Genomic DNA, 20,737 nt, shown 5'->3' with positions numbered 1-20,737 from the left:
AGGAGCCTGGCGGGCCACAGTCCATGGGGGTCACAAAAGAGTCGAACACGATTTAGCGACTAAACAACAGCAACAACAAAAATCAACTGATCTAGTCTATTTTGTAAATGAATCTTGCAGTTAAATTGTATATGCAACATATGTTGAAAAAATGAATGAATGATTGACAGAATGCACACATAATATGACTGCTACTAGGCATACCTTCTGTCTCACTGGATGTCTCCTTCTGTTCAAATTCTGACTCTGCTACTACTGAGCTAAGAGACCTCAGAAAATCACTTAATTTTTCTGAACCTTAGAGAGTATGGACCATATTTTCAAATTTTTCTTTTAAGTTGAGGAGCTCTTTTATAAAGTGAAATCTTACTCAGACATGTACTATGTAAAACTGATGAAATAAGAGAAGTATATTTGGCTGAAAATGGGGGAAGCAGCTTTGGGGACTAAGATGTAAAGACCAATAGACAAATGTGACCTTGAAAGTCCATCCCGCAGTGAACTCCCTAATTAACCACTTTGTCGAAGAATACAGTCAGGGTAGAAGATGCAAACCAGTACTGACTGGTAGGGGTTTCTGAAATTCTAATTGAGAATGTTAAAAATGTGAAACTGGAACCACTTCATACCCATTAGGATGGCTGTCATAAAAACAACAACAGCAACCCAGAAAATTACAAATATTGGCGTGGGGGTGAAGAAATTGGAGTCTTTGTGCATCGCTTATGGGAATATAAAATGGTGCAGCTGCTATGGAAAATAGTATGGTGGTTCCTCAAAAAACATAGAATTACTTCCTAATCCAGCAATTCCACTTCTAAATACATATCCAAAAGAACTGAAAGTAGGGCCTTGAAAAGATATTTGTACGCCCATCTTCATAGCAGCAAAAGGTTCTGTGTAGCCAAAAGATGGAAGCAACCTGAGTATCCATCGATGGATGAGTGGACTAACAAAATGTGGTCTATACATGCAGTGGAATATTAGTTAGCCTTAAAAAGGAATGAAATTCTGGCACATGCTACAATATGGATGAACCATGAGCTACGCCAGACGGAAAAGGACAAATAGTGTATGATTGCATACCCTATATATTTGTTTGAGGTGCCTAAAGTAGTCAAATTCATAGACAGAAAGTAGAGTAGTAGTTAGCAAGGGCTGGGAAGTGAGAGTGACGGGGAACTAGTGTTTAATACTTATAGTATTTGAGTTTTGGATGATAAAAAAGTTCTGGAGATGGAGAGTGGTGATAGTTGCACAGTGAGATTGTACTTAACTGCCACTGAATTATACACTCAAATTGGTTGAAACAAATTTTATGTATATTTTAGCACAGTAAAAAAAATATCCCCTAAAACAAGAGACAGAAACAGAATATATCAGTTTTGGAATTACGGCAGTATAGAGAAAATCTGCACATTGCACGTGGTACCCAAAGTGAATTTCAAAATATCTAATAACAAAGTTGTTCTCCATTTTAGCATATGGAATTTGTGAATGCTGACCTCAGGCTAAAGTCCATGCTTGCTGAAGAAAGACTTTTCTTGTTGTTTTTGTTCTGTCGCTAAGTTGTGTCTGACTCTTTGTGACCCCATGGGTTACAGCACGCCAGTCTCCTCTCTCCTTCACTGTTTCCCAGAGTTTGTTCAGATTCATGGCCACTGAGTCAGTGACGTTATTCAACCATTTCATCTTCTGCCACCCCTTTCTCCTCTTGCCCTCAATCTTTCCCAGCAACAGGGTCTTTTCCAACAAGTCGGCTCTTTGCATCAGATGGCCAAAGTATTGGCGTTTCAGCCTCAGCATTAGTCCTTCTAATGAATATTCACTTTAGGAGTAACTGGTTTGATCTCCTTGCTGTCCAAGGGACTCCCAAAGATCTGTACAGCATTAAATCGGATGTCATTCCAGTGATGTATAGGACCAGATAGGTTGTTCCTTATTCACGATAGTGGTCTCTGAATTCTAAGACTCCAGGTCTTAATTTCTATCAGAAGTCAGGAGAGAGCCTCTGGAACAAAGCTAAGGACTGTGACCACACACTACCACCCAATCAAGCTTGTCTAGGAAAGAATCTACGAGTCCAGAGTCAGCCCTGATAGCCCTGTGTGTCAAACCTTAGAAGAAAACTCAGTCACAGTAGCTCTAGCTGGGGCAGTGTTCAGCCATTGTTGGTCATAAGGTCCAGGAATAGTGTGAGGTCACAGCTAGGGGCCAGGGCTGGCGCCTCCCAGGGACAGCATAGACTGGGTCCATAGGTTATAACCTGTCCTTTGTACCGAAGTTACTTCCGAAAAAATCTTGCTGCTAGATAATTAACAGGCAATCCTGTCATCTGCTATATATTAATTTGGCTGTCCTAACACAAGTTTTGGCGATCTTGTTTTCTCTACTATCTTAGAATGTGGTCCTTATCAGGATCCAAGATAGCTAATCATCAGATCAGATCAGATCAGATCAGTCGCTCAGTCATGTCCGACTCTTTGCGACCCCATGAATTAGCAGCAAAATGAAGAAAAGGGGTTGGAAGACATGCTCTTTTAGTTACAACCCTCAAAATTACATACATTCCTCCTGCTCCCATCCCAAGACCAGGGAACACTCAGAGGCAAGGAAAGCTAGGGGATGGGATCAATTCTGAGTGTCCATGTATTCGACTAAAATTCCAGGGTTCACTTACTGAAGGGAAGAAGTTGGAACTCCCAGACCTGAGCATTCTCTCTACTTAAAATACTAGTGATCACTTGCATCCCACCATCCAAGTAGATGACCTGGATCTGGAGTATTGGGTCCTATCAGCACTCTCTGTCCTGGACTAATCTTCTGGTTGTGAGTTTGCCTTACACTTAATTCCTCGAGGGCTCCTTCTTAAGAGTCACAGAGTGGTTATGCTCTGAGGTTCTCAGTTACCACCTGACCCTGTAGATCTGTCCTCATTCCTGAGTTTGATAGAACATCCTATGGCTCATTTCATTGCCACACAGGCTTCCCTAGAGATCAGTAGCATTAAGTACAGTTTTCACACTCTGCTGTGCCTGTCACAATGAACATGTATATTCCCTGTACACCAATAAGAAAATCATTGTCCTCATTTTACCAGCAGGCAATAGAGGCTCAGAGATGTTAAGTAGCTTTCCTCAGGTAACCCAGTGTCAGAAGTGGGATAGCACACTTTTTTGCAGGGAAATTATGTCAGTGGAGGGTTTGTGCAGAGTTGTGTTGGGATGTGACTTCTGTTTTAAAAGCACCACTCGCCTCCTATGTCCAGGAGAGTGAAGCACAGCAAGGGTGGAAGCATGGATGGCGGTGATGAGGCCACTGGGACAACGGAGGAAGACCTGATGCTGGTGTGGACCCGCGGGAGGCCAAGAGAGAGGGTCAGGGTTTGGATGTATGGAAAATAAACCCGATGTGTTGATGGGTGTGAGATGTAAGGGGAAAATATGTGAATTTTATGGTAGAATTTTTAAAATATTGATGTATTTGGCTGTGCCAGGTCTTCACTGTGGCACATGGGATCTTTTAGAGCAGGTGAACTCTTAGTTACGGCGTGTGGGATCTAGTTTCCAGACCAGGGAACGAACCCAGGCCCCCTACATTGAGAGCTCAGAGTCTTAGCCACTGGACCACCAGGGAAGTCTCTACAGTTGAATTTTTGTGTTTCATTGGCGATATCTCATAGCCTTCAGAAACACTACGACTGGAGTGCAATGAAAGGATGATCAGACAGAGGTTTGAGAAACATTCACAGTAATGCCAGTAAGATGACTCTAAGGAGTCTCCAAAAAGTGTGTCAGTGTGTGTTTGTGTGTGTGAGATGCAAGTGTGCAGCCAGAGAACATAAAGGAGAACTATTGGACCTTCAGCAGTGTGAAGACTTACACAGTAGGAAGAGGAACCAAGAAAGACACAGGGAAAATGGGATAGTTTGTCATCGGTTCCAAATTACTAGACTTTATACTTTGTGACTCAGTCTCTGAAAGAGAATGAATCAACATAGTACTACTGTTGCTATTTTGGGAAGTTTTCTATTAATGGTGCTAATACTCAATTCTATTTTTGATTAAAGCATTTGATCATTTGAATCATCACTTTAAACATCTGACAGTTGACAGAACTTCAATTTAGGAAATTGGAAGGGTGGTTGGTTTACTTTTATCTTTTTGTTTCAGGCTGCTTAATTTGTGCTTATGAAAAATGTGTTACATCCACCTGTGATGTGCTATTCTGTTCTTCCCACAGGCACTAACCTCATTCTTGTTTGGATTCAGTGGTTTTTTTTAATGTATGTGTGTATAAAACACTAAGATTAATGCTCACTTTTAGATTTAGAAATAATAGAGGTAAAACTGGCTTTCAGTGGCTTTTACTTTACATGTTCAAAAGACTGAATTATAGTGTAAATGAGTATTACACAGGAAAGGCCCTTGCGCACAAACAACAAATCCAAGATTAACTGCAGAGTGAGAAGTCTCCTCTTTTACAGAAAGAAGCATTTAACTATTCAGGATGTTCGCAGTCTGCATTGATAGGCTCTAGGCTTGCAGACCCCACGGGAGTGTAGTGTGTTCCACAGATACCCTCCAAGTTGACTGTGATCTGGATTTGATTTTTCCTCATGGTCCTAGGTCAGTAATAACCTCTTCTTGGTTGCATCTCATCAGCTCTGATCACCACTGTGCAAACTCACAGTGATAATTTGACCAGACCTCCCCTGCATCTCTTCACCCTGTAGAGTGTCTGCTTACACTGTTTTACAGCCCACACAAATTTTCTTTGACCTGAGAACGCTTTCCACTCCTACTCTTAACCTTCTCCTACTGCTTCGTCTGAACACATTTAGTGATTGAAAGTGTGCTTCCATTATGACTCTCATCATCAAGAAATATCTTCTACTACATCATGGATTCCAGACTGAGAATTTTTAAATTTAGGAGGTGCGGGTTTCAAAAACTGTATTTGTTCAGTCTCTTACCAGTTCCAATTAACATAAAATGAAGGACCTGAGTGAACTTGTAGTAGCCGTAGCCAGCATCGAGAGCTTACCGTGTGTCAAGCACTTTATATATTTTAACTTGCCTAATCCTTACAACAGAATTCTGTGAGGCAGAGATGACCACCGTGTTCATTTTACAGATGAGGCAGCTGAGTCTGAGACCGCTTAGTTAAGATGGTCAAGATCCTACAGGCAGAAGCTGGGTTCGAACTCAAGCCGTGTGGCTCTGCGGCCCGCTCGGAGCGCCTGCACACTCCTATCTGTGTACTTCTTCACAGTGCACACTCCACGCTTGCAGGACGTTTCACGCCCCCAGCTTCTGGCCCCGAACGGCAGCAGCGCGCTGTCTGACACATCCGCCACCACTGAGAAATCAGAAGCGCCCTCGTTCATCTCCAAACGCTTCCCAGGTCAACATCTCCAGTTGAGAAGGACCAGGGGAAAAATGGTTATAAAAATACATACGTACACACTCTCTCCCTCTATCATCTCTCTATCTCACAACTTGTCTAAAAGTTTCCTACATTTTTATAAATTTATAACTTTAAGAACACACAGCAGCACAACTGATAGGGAAAGAAAAGGATCAGGTGATGAACATGAGGTAATTTTGTAGGTGTGTTTCTAATGCTCCTCTTCATTATTTGTGAATAAACAATTTTGAGCCTAAAATACCTTGGATTGTTTGATAGTCATTAATAAGTAAGATACACTCTGTTTACCCATCTAGCAATTTTTTTTTTTTTTTACAGTGCAAAGGTAAGTGACTTCAGCCTGGCCAAATCTCAGAGTCATGCATCTGAAAGTCAGGATTTTTTCCATGTTTATTTTTGGCTGTCAAATTCAGACCATCAGGCTTGTTGCCCTTTTACCAGCACCAAACCCTTCCTCAGGGAAACCATAACAAGTACAAATATTTAGTAGAATAAAAAGAAGCTTGGGGGTTTTGTATTTGCTATGCTAGATCCACTTCACTAGACTTTGTTCAATTGGAGCTATCTCCAAGGTCATCACACAATTTGATCACCTTAACAAGGTTGCAGTGTGAACTCTGAACTGTTTTTTTTTTTTTTTTAATGGGAAAGCTAGTATAGTATTGTGTAATTTTTATTTATTTATTTTTAAACTTTTTATTTTGTATTGGGGGTATAGCCAATTAACAGCATTGAGATAGTTTCAGGTGGACAGTGAATGGACTCAGCCATACACATACATGTATCCATTCTCCCCCAAACTCCCCTCCTCCCACCCAGGCTGCCACATAATATTGAGCTATGTGGTCAGTAGGTCCTTGTTCGTTATCCATTTTTAAATATAGCAGTGTATCCATGTCCATCCCTAACTCCCTAACTATCCCTTCCCTCCATCTCCCAACCCCACTATCCACCCCCCCAACCATAAGTTCCTTATCTTAAGTCTGTGTGAACTCCATTTTTAAATGACTGCTTTCACAAGAATGTTACGACAATGCTCTGAGCTACGTAGGAGGAGGAATACATTTACTTAAGGAGGAAAAGGGGTCAATGATAAGATGTATTCTGAAAGAGATATATCTGGAATTCCCCACCCCAGTTTGGTTCACTTATTAAAATAGCCCACTTGTCTTAAACAAAATATTATATAATCTTATTCAACATCTCAGGTGCTATCAACACCAGGTAACAATGTTAGGTTTTGTTCTTACCCTCTATTGCTTATTACATATCTGTTTTACAACATGCTGCCAGAGCTTGAACAACACAGTAGATGAGATACCTTGATATCCCTGAGGACCTAAAATTTAGGCCTTTTATTATTAGAACTATTCAATGATGATATAGAGATTTAAAATAAGAATTTCCCTTTGACAGCTGTGAAGTGACAGACAAACCTACATACTCTGGTAGAGCACAGTGTTGAAATACATATCATAATTCAGACAAAATGAAAGCAACTCACAAAAGATGTTCTAGTAGTTTCTTGAAATCTGATTCATTGAAATTGCCTTAAAATATTTTTATACCTCAGAAAATAAGGCAGAACATACTTTAAAAAGTTTATCCATAGTGTGAGTATGCATTTTTATTATTCTTAAGAAATCGACTATGCCAAACATTTTTACTTAACCTTTGCCCTTTTCTTGAGTAAGGGTTAGAGATGTTTAAGAGCAATAGGGCATTGGAGAAGGCAATGGCACCCCACTCCAATACTCTTGCCTGGAAAATCCCATGGACGGAGGAGCCTGGTAGGCTGCAGTCCACGCGGTCGCGAAGAGTCGGACAAGACTGAGCGACTTCACTCTCACTTTTCACTTTCATGCATTGGAGAAGGAACTGGCAACCCACTCCAGTGTTCTTGCCTGGAGAATCCCAAGGACGGAGGAGCCTGGTGGGCTGCGGTCTATGGGGTCGCACAGAGTCGGACACAACGGAAGCGACTTAGCAGCAGCGGCACTTTCCAGGCCTTTTTGTGAAGGAAGATTACAGTCTTCTGCAACTGGAATTTCTGGTGGCCTCTTGCCAGGGCAGTTTGCTCAGCCCAATCTGTGGGAAGGAAAAAACTATTGGATCTGAGTAGCTAATAGGTTTCAGAATTCTTCATAAAAGTGAAAATGATACTCTTTAAAGTATAAAAGGATCTTCTTGGATGCATTAGTGAGAAAAATGAAGTGCACTTTACTTAAATTTTTTAATGTCTGCAAAAAGATCCAGTGGCTTAAAGGGAGACTCGTGTTTTATTTCAGTTCTTTACAAAAGATATTGAAAATATCTTTTCAACATTGCTGCTGTTAGGCCTAAACAAATTCGTTTTCACAACTGAGACTGACTTCAAGTGGTGACAGTGTTGCCAATGAAATAATACTGTTGACATAGGTACTATAGGTAAGCGCAGGATGTATGCTGAATTGAAGTTGGGAACAGGTGGAATTAAAGAAATAATTTAAAGAAGCACACAGACCTATAAAACAGGCTTAACTATAGATGATGGGGTAAATCTAAGCAAAGGGAAAAATAGCAAGAAGAAGTTCAAAAGGAAAAAGCATGTACATACTTCCTGGTGGAATATGGCAATTAAAAAATGCAATTTGAAGATATACATACATATATAAAATTAACTGGATAACTGAATCAAGTATTTTGGTAATTAAAGAGAAAAAAGTCTTGCAAGCCAGGGCAAGCATGGGCTCAAACTTTATAAACTGGTTAAATTCACCATCTAATTACTCATTTCTTCATATTACATTGCTTGTATTGTCTTGGGTTGTATTTTGAAAAGCAAACTAGAACCAAAATTACATTTCACAGATCTGAATATTAAAACCACAATACATCTATTAACATCAAAGGTTACAAAGTGAAAGTGAAAGTCACTCAGTCTTGCCTGACTCTGTGAATTCTCCAGGTCAGAGTACTGGAGTGGGAAGCTTTTCTCTTCTTCAGGGGATCTCCAAACCCAGGGATTGAACCCAGGTTTCCCACACTGCAGGTGGATTCTTTACCAGCTGAGCCACAAGGGAAGCCCAAGAATACTGGAGTGAGTAGCCTATCTCTTCTTTTTTTAGCGGATCTTCCTGACCCAGGGATTGAACCTGGGTCTCCTGCATTGCAGGCAGATTCTTTACCAACTGAACTATGAAGGAACCCCAAAAGTCACAAAATTGCTATGAAAAAACTGAGAGGCGAAGTCACATTCATGAGACAGTCTCGTGTTTAGGGCGTGGACTAGAGGAGTCGATGTAGGCTGCAGAGTTGGCTCAGTGTTTGAAGCCCAGCTCTCAGTCCCTGTTCAGGACGCTCTGATACCTCCAGGTGATCCCCTTACTGGGGAAATAACTACTCAGGGTTGTTGTAAAGATTTTTTGTTGTTGTTGTTGTAAAGATTGAGAGATAAAAGTATTCGTAAAACATGAAGCATAATGATTCCTAGATAGACTTTTAAATGGCTACATCCCCTTCTTTTTATCTCTCACACACATACCCCTTTCATATTTAATTCTTGTTTTGTTTTTGACCTCACCATGCCCCCTGCAGTGGAAGAACTGAATCTTAACCACTGGACCATCAAGGAAGTCCCCCGTATTCAACTCATTTTAGAGAAAATATTTAGACAAAGGTTTTATGTGAAGTTTGTTTTTTGCCTACTATTTCAAAGCAATTTATATCATCAAAGTTCAATATAATGCAATATTGGATTGTACTTCAGCTTTTATCATGGGATTGACTGGTACATGGAAACCATATGTATGAGGCAGATGTTAGCTCTAGGTGTTTTTATATCTATGAAATTCTGCTAATGTTTTTAGTTTTTGTATGTGAAAATGGTTAATTTTCTTATGAAGTACGTATTTCTCTTTTTTCTTCTTGCTTCACAAAAATCAAGTACCTTATATAAAACTTCTGGTATCGCCATTCTACTGGCAATGCCTATAGCAAACTAGAAATTCTTGCAACTGAAACCAGAAACCAAATGATCTCTACAGAGACATCTTTTTAAAGTGATGATCTCTATTTAGCAATGTATGAATAATACAAATAAATGTGGTAAAATTTTAATGGTCCAACAGATGTTATTCTCTCAACATATTACCAATTTGAACATGCTTTACTTATGATAAAATACTTTTTTTTTTTGGCCATACCAGACAGCATGCTGGATCTTAGTTAACTGACCAGGGATCAAACCGATGCCCTCTGCATTGGGAGCTTGGAGTCTTAACCACTAGACCGCTGAGGAAGTCCCAAAATACATTTTTAGCAATAAAGTACAATAAACAAATACTTCCCAACTCATGAAACACAAGACAGAAAAAGGTCATTCGTATGTAAAACTTTTGAGACTACAGTGCATATATTCACAAACTATTGACTAGTGTCCAGAATGATAATCTGGTTAATCAAATGAGTTTTAAAAAGTTGCCATACCAATATTTCTTGCCTGGAGAATCCCAGGGACGGTGGAGCCTGGTGGGCTGCCGTCTGTGGGGTCGCACAGAGTTGGACACGACTGACGCGACTTAGCAGCAGCAGCATACCAATATTTTATTGCCAAATGGAAGTTCAGTATAAATGAGTTTTACTACTGAAAATTATGTCATTACCACATTGGATTCTATACATGTATGAAAACATTTCTACATTTCTTCATAATTACTGTGGAAGAAATTTGGCAATGTCACTACTCATTTCATTTTTTTCTAACAAAATAAGAGCTGCCGGTTTTTCAGTATCTACTGTGAACCAAGAACGTGATGTAGATGCCACACACATGCTCTTCCTAACCTGGCAACAGTCCTACAGAGGCGATGGGGTGCCCTCCCATCTTTTAGTACAGCCACAGCACAGGTGACAGTGGCCGTGGAACGCAGCTGGACAGTCAGCTCTAAGAGGAAATTATTAGGGTGGTTCCAGAAAAATCTCTTTTCTAAGGGAAAGCCAGTTCAGCTGACATGCTTTCTTTTCTTCTTCCCATCACGTCTACCAAAGTAAACCTACAATGCATGAGGTGGAAATAGCTCATTACCAGTTGACAAGCACACATTAAGGCTGGCTGAACAAAAACCCGAGAAAGCCTCATGTTCTTAATGACATTGTAAAACTTAAGAGTGGACAAATGAGGCCTGCCTGGACAGCCTACCACTGACACAGGTGAAAAAAATAACCCTTGTTTTTCAGGTTTCTTATTCACGGATGAATGCAACTCTCAACTGATTCACCTGCAAAGAAAATGTTGACCTTTCAGTTAGTGTTTGAGAGGAGGCAACCTAGCTGATAGAAAATAGGACAATAATTTGATACATAGGTATCAGAATTGTTAATGATTTGATTTAAAAGTGCTTTGAGAATCCTGGATTTTAAATACTATGTATTTATGGGAAGGTCCAATTGTTTGGGGTTATTGAAACATTTCCCTTAATTTTATTACAATATATTTTCACTTGGGCAGGTATCTTTAACCCTGGACCTCAGTTTACTTATCTCTGATACAAAAGAATCACACTGTTTAAGAGCACCAGTCTTTGGAGACTAGCGAATTGAACATTAAAGTGTTATAGATATCTTAGAAGCTCTCACCCCGTTATCCTTCCAGTTATATTCTGATGAGCAGATTTCTTCCTTACACTATATTTTGTTGATTGGCTTCTTTATGTTTTCCTCTGTGTCCAAGTCTCTGACTTGTTTTTGATCCAGGTATCTCAGTTCCTGGGCTTCACAGGTGGCTCAGTGGTAAAGAAAACACTTGCAATGTAGGAGATGTGGGTGGCATCCCTGGGTTGGGAAGATCCCCTGGAGAAGGAAATAGCAACCTACTCCAGTATTCTTGCCTGGAGAATCCCAGGGACAGAGGAGCCTGGTGGGCTGCCATCTATGGGGTCGCACAGAGTTGGACATGACTGAAGTGACTTAGCAGCAGCAGCAGCAGCCAGTATTCTTGCCTGGGAAATCCCATGGAAAGAGGAGTCTGGCAGACTACAGTCTATGGGGTCACAAAGGGTCAGATATGACTTAGATAAACAACAATCCCAGTTCCTACAGTCTGCACAGGGATTGGAAGCCGGTCCCTAAGCCCCAACTCCCATAGACGGGTCAATAACAACTGTCAGGCTTGCCCTGGATAATGCCTCCAGAATCAGATCCAGGTTCTGAGTCTATTGTTTTGTGACCTTGGATTATCTTAATTAATATTACTTGGTCTTTGTTTCCTTTTCTGAAAAAGGAAGAACACTCATCTTGCAGGCATGGGAAGTGCTAGCAGAGGGCCTGCACAAGTAGTTGATGAAATGCTTGTTTTCTTCCCATTCCCTTGATTTCATATTCCTGATTCAGAGCTCTGACTACCTACAGGAATGCTTGTTGAATGTCCTAGAGGCTGACCACCTGCCCTCTAGAATCCTTGCCCATGAAGAGCTCAGAAGATCTGCTTGCTTGTCCATATTATCTAATGAAAGGGCTTCCCTGGTAGCTCGTTGGTAAAGAATCTGCCTGCAATGCAGGAGACCCAGGTTCAATCCCTGGGTCGAAAGATCTCCTGGAGGAGAGAGAGCATGGCAACCGTATCCAGGATTCTTGCCTGGAGAATCCCATGGACAGAGGAGCCTGGCAGGCTGCAGTCCATGGGGTTGCACAGAATTGGACATGACTGAAGCAACTAAGCGGCAGCAGCAGCCAATGAAGGGATTTCCCTGGAGTGTTTACTTGGCCGTCAGTATCACTGGTTGGCTTGGGCAACCATCCATTTCCCATGGCTCCCTCAGTATTTATTCTTTCCTTTGAATTTCTCTATAATTGATTTTATCATTCAATACAGACGAAACATTTGCCATATACTGGCACACTGTTGTTCAGTTGCTAAGTCCTGAACCACTTTTGTTACCCCACGAACTGCAGCACGCCAGGCTTCCTTATCCTTCACTATTGCCCAGAGTTGAAGGCTGAACTGGCACATTAGGGTTCTGCAGAGGAATAACAAATGGAAACAGAACACAAAATACATATATATATATATACACACACACACACACACACACACACACACACATATATATACATACACAGAGAGACAGAGACAGAGAGAGAGAGAATGAGATTGATTTTAAAGAATTGGCTCAGAGGATCATGGAGCTTGAGAAGTCCCGACATCCACAGTCAGCAAAGTGGAGACCTAGGAGAGCCCATGGTGCAGTTCTAGTCCCCACACTGGCAGGCTTGAGACCCAAAAAGACCGTGTTTTGGTTTGAGCCGGAAGACTGAAAAGTCTGAAGTCCAGCTCAAGGCAGTCTGGCAAGAGGTCCGTCCTCCTAGGGGAGTGTCCCTTTTGGTTCCATTCAGGTCTTTGATTCGATGAGGTCCACCCACTTGGGGGAGGGCAATCGACTTAACTCAGGCTACCCATTCAAATATTCTCATCCCAAAACACGCTCACATACACTGGGAATCTTTGACCAAATGTCTGGGCAGCCAGTTGTCAGTTACCATCGCACTGAGCACTGGGCTGGGCATGGTTCACAGTCTTGTCATTATTTCTGGTCTCAGAGAAGTCAGTGCACCTTCTTTCATGCCCTGTTATTCCCACCTGTGCTCCCGAGCCTGTCCTTTCCTGTTGCTAACACCTACCCCACCCTCAGACCTCTCTCACACTTTCAGTTTATCCCTGCTTTTTCTCTACCTAAAAACATGTTCAGGTTTTTCCTTCACTTTAAAATAAAGGTTCTCTTCGGTCCTTTGAGCTTAACATCCCATCCTCTTTTTTCAGTTCAGAAAGAGAAGTTTATATTCTCTGCCTTCAGTCATTCACTAAAATCCCCCGTGATCTAATTCATCTTATTTCTTCTGTCTTTATATTCCTTATAAAAGTCAACAGTGGCTTCCTCAAATCTAACAGCTTTTATTCAGTCTTCACTTTAGTATGTCATTAACTTTTATAAAAAAGAAATTCTCTTTGCTTTAGCTTTGGGTGTCTACCTTGTTCTCTGCTGATTTGAGGGGTTTCTCTTTCCTGACCTGACCAACTAGGTAATGTCCTTCATTGCATTTTGTATCTGTTTTGGCATTTATCAAATTCTACTCCATGTTTTAGTTATTTCTATTGCACGGGTTTAAAAGGCAAGCACCTAGCCCCACTACTTATTCCTCTTCCCTGCTTGATCTTTCTCCAGAGTACTTATCAGCATCTCACAAGGCACAGAGTTTACATATTTATTGTCTCTCCTCTTTTTCCCCCTGGCAGGAAAGAATTTGGAACTGTTTTTTCACTAACATATCTCCAACATCCAGAGCAGCAACAGTGTTCAAATAATAGCTGTTGAATTATTACAAAGATTAGGGCTGTTCAGTGACGAATTATCTATAAAACTAAAACATCTGGAAATAAAATATCTAGTAATAAGAAAATAAATCATGATACATCCATGAGATGGAATACTGTGCGTTTATTGAAAGTCATATTTTAAAACATTAGTGGAAAATGCCCACATTATATCAGGTGGAGAAAAAGCAGGCTAGAAAAATATAGGTAAAGGATCCTAATTTTATTTAAAATATAAAGGAAGGGATATGTACTAAAATTTATCAGTGGCTATATCTGTGTAGTGAGATTAAAAGTGACTTTTGGTTTTCTCTGTTATTTTTGCATTTTGTAAATTTTCGACAAATTCCTTTCAACAACAAAAAAAATAAAGATAGAAAACCGTAAAGCTTTGAAAAAAATGCTTCCTCTTCTCTAGTCTGAATGAATTTCTCACTTCAATTAAAGATACTATTTGCACTTTTGGCACTAATTATATTCTGCTTAGTATTATCTGTCTTTATTTCTGCTCGGCCCTACATTTTCTGAAATCAGAAATCATGTCGTATTTTTTGTAATTTTTGGAGCCTACAATACCTGTCTTTACATTCTACAACTGTTTGAAAGAAAAAAATTGTATAATATTTTAGTAGCTGGAAATAATGTACAGCGTTAGTTGCTTAGGGAAACCATCAAATAATGTAATTTTCTTATGTCCCTCATGACTGCCTTGAAAATACTCAGATTTAGAGCCATGTTAGGATGACGACTGTGGGCATCCTGTATTTTTATTTGCTGGTCCAAGATGGTGACATAGGAAGATCTTGATTTCACTGCCTCACAACCTATCTACAGCTGTTTTTAGAATAATTTCCTCTGAAAAAACCTAAAACCTGGCAAAGCAAACCCTTCACATGAGGCAAACCGGAGAGAAACCACATTGAAGCAGGTAGGAAAGGCTGAGATACAATCTCACTGTAAATCCCGCCCTTGGCGCAGCGACCTCTGATTAGGAGGGAATGTTGCAGTGAAAAGGAAAAAAGAGGAATGAGTGTGCTTATTCCTGAGGAGTGAAGGGTCAGACTTTATTTTTTTGGGCTCCTAAATCCCTGCAGATGGTGACTGCAGCCATGAAATTAAAAGACGCTTACTCCTTGGAAGGAAAGTTATGACCAACCTAGATAGCATAGTGAAAAGCAGAGACATTACTTTGCCAACAAAGGTCTGTCTAGTCAAGGCTATGGCTTTGTATGGATGTGAGAGTTGGACTGTGAAGAAAGCTGAGCGCTGAAGAATTAATGCTTTTGAACTGTGGTGTTGGAGAAGACTCCTGAGAGTCCCTTGGACTGTAAGGGGGTTCAACCAGTCCATCCTAAAGGAGATCAGTACTGGGTGTTCATTGGAAGACCTGGTGCTAAAGCTGAAACTCCAGTACTTTGGCCACCTCATGCGAAGAGTTGACTCATTGGAAAAGACCCTGATGCTGGGAGGGATTGGGGGCATGAGAAGGGGACGACAGAGGATGAGATGGCTGGATGGCATCACTGACTTGATGGACTTGAGTTTGAGTGAACTCCGGGAGTTGGTAATGGACAGGGAGGCCTGGCGAGCTGCAATTCATGGGGTCGCAAAGAGTTGGACACGACTGAGCGACTGAAGGGTTTGTACCCCACATCAGGCACCCCAGTTTTTTAAAACCAGCACCTGAGAGAGTGATGACTACAGTACAAGTATTTTTACCTGTTTATTTACAAAATGTAAATGTTTACTTACGTTTTAAATTAATTGTTGGTACATTACATGACAACTTCTGATTCTGGAGTCAATCTGACCACGATAGTCAATTTCAGGAATGACCACTAGGGTAATTAGGGTAGGCAGTGTTACAAAATGACCATGGGACAAATGGATCCAAAACACATGGCTCAAGCACAGAGAAGTTTATTTCTTGCTCTTAGGGATGAACGTTCTTGGTCGGCAGGCAGGTTTCCTCCACACCCTTGGAGTCCCAATGTCTTCCATTTTATGGCTTCCCAGGTTATATAGCATGTGCACTGTATACTAATTTTATTTACTCATCTCTGCTTCCAGAAGGTCAGATTGTAGGTTCAGTGAGATCAGATTCAGCAAATAAAAATACAGGATGCCTACTTAAATTTGAATTTCAGATGAGAAAACATACTTTTTTTTAGCATAAGTATACTCCACATAATATTAGGTACATAATTATACTAGAAAATGACGTGTTATCTGAAATTCCAATTTAACCTTGGGTCCTATATTTTATCTGGCAACTCTGTGTGGGTTGGGAGTAGATCTATCTCATTTAACACGGAATCCCTAGAATCTGAAACAGTACCTGTCAACTTTAAGATAAATCTCTCAATAATATTCAATAATATTTAATGAATAATTGATATTCTGCCTGTCAAGGAGAACCTATATGAACAAAGAATTATTATAATTAATTAGAGCAGTACTATTAGTAAGAATGTATTAAGTATCAGCCAAGAATAGTTATTATTAATACTACTTGTTATAAGAATACTTATTAAGTATATCAGCAAAGCATACTTACCAACAGATGAGACCTTAACTGTTTCAAATCATAAATGTTTTCAGTAAGGTAAATCGTTAAACTCTGTCTTCCCCTGGATACCTGCGCAGCTTTGCCCCTGGCTTCTTTCAGGTCTCTACTCAAATGTCATTTCTCAGTATGTCTTCCCCGTTCTCCGTGTCCAACGCTGCAGCCCTCCCCCTTCTGTTACATTGTTAGGTTTCCTGCTCTATTTTTCCTCCGTTGCAGTTAGAGTGAAGGTACCATATACTTACCTTGTTTACTGCCTCCCTCTCCCACTAGAATGTCAACTTCATAAGGGCAAGCATTTTCCTTTCTGTTTTATCCACTGCTAAATTTCTGGCTCCTGCACATATTCAATTAATATTGGTTGAACCAATGACTGAATAAACACTGTTGGTTCTTGTTAGAATTTATATTTACCATTCGTTTGATATTCACTTTACATGACACAAGATGGAGTTAATCTCACAGTATCATGATTCTGCCTGCATCTACTCAGCATGTCTTAGAACCCATGGTGTCTCAGAATTGATAAAATATGGTGTGTTATCTTGCATTTCTAAAACAATCCTCTAAGACAGGTCTTGCTGTATCCTATCTGGGGTCTGCTGACTTATGAGTGTATTTTCATTATCTATCTGTAAACATAATTACTGCTATGTTTTAGGCTCCTTTGATAGAGAAACTGTTCCACTGTGATTCTAATTCTCATTCTGGATATGTTCATTTTCAATACTCATTTTGAGTTGCCTAAGTCTTCAGCTATTACTGTGAAACACTGCTCGTTGGAAAGGTCTAATTTCCGTTTAAAAAAATTTTATTATTTTGCTGTGCCGGGTCTTAGTTGTGGTATGTGGGATCTAGTGCCCTGACCAGAGATGGAACCTGGGCCCCCTGCATTGGGAGTGTGGATTCTTAGCCAGTGGACCACTAGGGAAGTCCCTCTTGTTAACAGTGTTCTCTAGTAGCATTCCAACCACCCTCCGGCCCCCGAGGATTAATACCAATTATATAATTGGCATTATATAACATCATAAATTAGGATGACCAAAATTAAATTAAATTTCCTTATATATGTATTATTCAAATACTTTTCAAATACTTTCTGCTGCATAATTTCACATCTGATGTTTTTTGTTTATCACTTCACGTTTGTCTGATGTTCTCAAACTCTCAACATCACTGACTGTTGTGGTCTCAAAGAGTAAAGCAGACAACTGAGGAAACGAATGGTAAGACAGCCAAAAGAAACTTTGTTAGGTTACATATGAGGAACACTAAGTTCATCTGATTATTCTGCTCAGATGGCACATCCAGATACCATAAGCCAAGTCACTGGCACATCATTATTTTTTAACTGTGTTACCCTGCTTAATTAGTTTTAAAATAATTTAAAAGGCTCTGATTGGCTCCTACAAATGAATATAATTCGTCAGTTCTTAATTCTGTTAGAATAGCTCCATTTCAACAATTTAGGCTATTGTTTAAGCCAGAGTCACTAATCTTTAAGGGTTTTGTATAATTTATTCCTTCCCTTTTAAATCAGGAGCCATAGCATTTGGGCAGCATTCCTTTAAAAACAGCAGCAAAGACCATGTTTTCTCCCACATACTTCTTCCAACCAATGTCCTCCCAGAAAAATTTTTCCTAATCCCTCAGCTTGCCCCAGGACAGGGTTTAGCACATACTACTCCAACTAGTTTCCCCTCTAGCGTTGCAAGAGCTCAGTTTCTTCAGTTGAGTCTGATGAAATAGTTGGCTTGCATATGATGGGTTGTTTTAGAGATATAAGCCTACATATAACCAGAATCTTTCTGGAATCACATTGTAGAATCACAGAGATTAGGTGAAGAAGAGATTCATGTTTCCATCTGTGCTTCCTTCAAGGCCTAAGCTCACAGAGTGGAACAGTGAGAGTCTCTGGCATTATTTTGCTTTCTCATTTTACATTTTTGTCAAACCTAGTTGAATTCAAACAATTAAATAAGCATATGATGAAATTCGCTGTTGTCTATATTGGTGCCACATTTATAGTTTTTTTCCCCCTTTAGTTTGCAGATTTTAGGAGTTTTAGATAATGTAATACTCGAAGGTTATGTGAATTTTTAGTTACTGAGTACTACTAGAGGCTAGACACATACATTATTCTTATACTTTTAGGCATATAGTTCATAATCAGCATTATTTAAGATTCATCTGAACAGCTTTTTAAAAAATGAGGTATCGAAGGCTCATCGCAGTTTTCCTGTATCACTGTACTCTGGGCTTGGGGGTTTGGTACATTCATTATTATTTTTAAGCTCTATTGATAATGCTGATGCACGTCTTCTGGCCCAGAACCACAGGCTTAAGCCATCATCAACTAACAGCTTAATTGTCAACCAGAGTCACTAAGAATAAACTTGGCCTACTTCTCACAGTTTTGTCTAGGGACTACTCGTCAATGCTTCCTGGTTTCAGGTGGCCTTTTGATTTGCTGTCTATGTATGTCCTGATTTCTTTCCTGTTTTACTCGGAGCTTTGCCGTCCAATACTTCTGGACTTCTCAACTGGAATCCTGGTCTTTGATCTCAGGTGCCACTATAAGGGTAGTTTCTGGTTATATGCCCCAGGTTGGCTCCTTGGACTTGGCTCTCTTGATCTTTGTGTCTAATCCCAGGTCTATCATATACCTCCACTATGACCCTAGTGCAACCGTCGACCAACTCCATGGAGTTGGGGAAGAAAGACCATGCTGGCTCCATTGGAAATGATTGCAAATAACAGTAATAGCTAAGGTCAGTATTAACACATGCTCATTTACTTCACTCTAGTTTGATTCCTTTCAAACACTACTTTGTACTAACTAAAAACTCCAATTTATATGGAAAAAAAATTTCTATGTCTTAGCCTGGCATAAAGACCCTCTGGACCTGACCCACCTTTCTGGATCTTATACTGTTCTTCCTGTATCTGATGCTCCAGCCCAAGCTGAACTTGATTGTTCCCCAAGAAGCCACTGTCAGTGCTGTGCTAACTTCCTTTCTTTACTACATTTTCAATGTCTAGAAGGGATTTTCATCAGAAGCTTCTTTTCCTTTACCCACATATTCAAATCCTATCAATCTTTTAAAGCAGTGTTTCTCAAATCTGAGAAATGTAAAAAAAAAATTCTTATGATTCCAGAGAATACATTTTCTGACAGGCAGGAATCCATAGACCACAGTTTGAAAAGCACTGACAGAGAAAACTGGGGACAAATTCTATCAAGAGTTCTTTCAGTTGCAAATTATCACTTTGAAAAAAATTTTTGTTTTTGTGACTTATAAAACAATTTGAATATTGTCATTAAAATAAAAACAAAAATTTTAAAGTATCAAGGAACTCTTAATTCTTTATCTTCAGGTCTAGGATTCCATTTTGGGAAACATTGCTTTAAGGGACCACTTAAACCTACTGACCCTAGAAAATGTTATTTCCCCAGGGAAATAACATTTTCTCTTTTCTGAATTATTTAGTATCTAATCACTTTCTGTTCTGTAGTAGCTAATAATATATGGGCTATATTTTTCTAGAAAAACCATAAGTTCTTTGAAGGCAGGAATACTATTTTAATCATTTTTAACTCCACTTAGTAAACACTGGATGTAATCTCTCTATTGTGGTCTAAATCTCTTAAAAATACTTTACTCGTCTGTGGAACCTACTCACAGAACAGTGTATTATTGAACTAGCCCTACTATAACAAAAGTTCAGAGACTATCTTAAATGTTAGTAAAAGTCCAAGTTAAAAAATTCAAAATTTAAAAAAAGTGCCACAAAACATGTTTCATGTTAACAGTAATAGGAACAATTTATTTCAATGACCAGTAGGCAAATAATTAAGAATTTCAGAATAAACGGTAGAAATGTAAGGCTAGTAGGGGAGTCTTGTCTTATATGGGTTGTATGTCCCTAAGTCAAACTGTCGACTAGTACATTTGAGGAAACTTTTCCTCGGACATTGAAGATTCATTATGTCATCTGGCTTGATGACAGGCGCTGGTTTTTAACCGAGGATGTCTTCCCTCATGCAGTATCTGAATGGAGCCTGATACAGTGTATGTGAAAGAGCACTGGAAGGGTTATGCAGAACCAATCTTATGTGTCACCTGGGCAGCCAAGTAAATAAAGAGTAATGGATTATGATTTGCCAGCGTCCCTTTTAGCTCTGAAAACTAACATTCGATGGCTCTAAGTAAATATGGCTTGACAGGGGTTACTTCTTTGGGTAAGACGGGTTATTTCCCTCCCAGTATAAAAAGGGCAATAAACAGTTTATCGATAGGTGAATCTTTCCCCACTGTCCTTTTAGGGCTGAGTTAGGGGGAAAAAAATGGTTTGTATCCTTTTTGGTGGGTCCTGCAACGAGAGGGGTACTG

Source organism: Bos taurus, chromosome 12, assembly GCF_002263795.3.
Source record: "Bos taurus isolate L1 Dominette 01449 registration number 42190680 breed Hereford chromosome 12, ARS-UCD2.0, whole genome shotgun sequence".
In the NCBI taxonomy this organism is placed as follows: domain Eukaryota; kingdom Metazoa; phylum Chordata; class Mammalia; order Artiodactyla; family Bovidae; genus Bos; species Bos taurus.
This window is presented reverse-complemented; position numbering follows the sequence as displayed.